Here is a 1232-nt window from a genome sequence, read left to right as displayed (position 1 = left end):
GCGTTATTCATTAAGAGTGATACAGCCAAAAGAGTCCAGCTGCTCACCGTGGCGGGGGGGGGGGCGACAAGGTTCTAGGGAGAGGGGCAAAGTCCTCCTGGGTTACCTTGAAGTCCCAGACACCAGTAGAAGTTACTGCTGTGGAGCCCTGCCTTCTTCTGTGGAGCCTGCTGCGGCTTGCAGCATTGGCCTCTGCCTCAAGTGCCCTGACCAGGCCAGGTCTCATGCAGGTCCCTATTACCCCCAGAAGGGCCACACTGGGGCACTTGGGTTTCTCTCTTCTAATGCTCTGCACAGATGCATCCACATTTTCCAGGATAACGTCAACTAACTGGGTGTTAATCATGGCTACAGATTCCTGTTTGCTTGATGAGCTGGCCACTACAGCCTAGCCAAGTTGACAGATGAAACTAACCATCCCAAGGAGACAGATGACTTAAACAAATAAACAGATACTGTAGGAACGAGTTGTGTTAAAGCCTATGAAGGAAGCACAAAAGCAGCAGAGAGAGAAAAACAGGGAGAGACCCCATGTTGTTGGGGATGGAAAGAAGAAAGAGTGGTCCACTTTAGCTCAGAGGCTCAGGAAAGACATCTCTGAGGAGGACATTTAAGCCAAGATGAAAGGACGGAAAAGAGGAAGCCATGCAAAGAGCTGCTGACTCCACCATCTCTCCCAGCCAGTGCCCCTTTGGGGAACCAGTCTCCACTCTGAGCTTCCACCTGCAGAGGGCACAGCAAGTACAAGTGCCAGTAGGAATGTCAAGGGAGGACACTAGTACCTGGTGATGGGAAAACAATAAATCTAGGTCCCCTACCTTACTCCTGACAGGGTAAATTCTTAAAGATTAAGACAGGGGACTAGTAGATGACATGGGCCTGCGTAGTTAAGGCCAACTATGCAGTTCAAATCCTGGACCTGGAAGCTTGAGAAACATACCAAGTACATGTGCATGCATGCCCAAAATCCTGAGAGGGAATGGAGGAAAAGGGATTATGGTGTGACCATCCCCCCGGGGGAGGGTAATTTCTCACTTTCCCTCCCTGTCCCTCCTTCTATCTCCAGCAACTACACTGTGCCCTATAGAAAACTTTTTAAAAAGTAATATATAAATAAGATCAAGATAGTTTTTTTGAAATAATTGTTTTATTTCACTTTATTAATAATAATAATATTTCCAGAGAGAGAAAATGAGAAAGCAAGCCTCCAGATCTGGGACTCAAACCATTGT

This window comes from Tupaia chinensis, unplaced genomic scaffold, assembly GCF_000334495.1.
Source record: "Tupaia chinensis unplaced genomic scaffold, TupChi_1.0 Scaffold149448_1, whole genome shotgun sequence".
In the NCBI taxonomy this organism is placed as follows: Eukaryota; Metazoa; Chordata; class Mammalia; order Scandentia; family Tupaiidae; genus Tupaia; species Tupaia belangeri.
The sequence above is the reverse complement of the archived record's forward strand: the minus strand, read 5'-3'. Positions refer to the sequence as shown.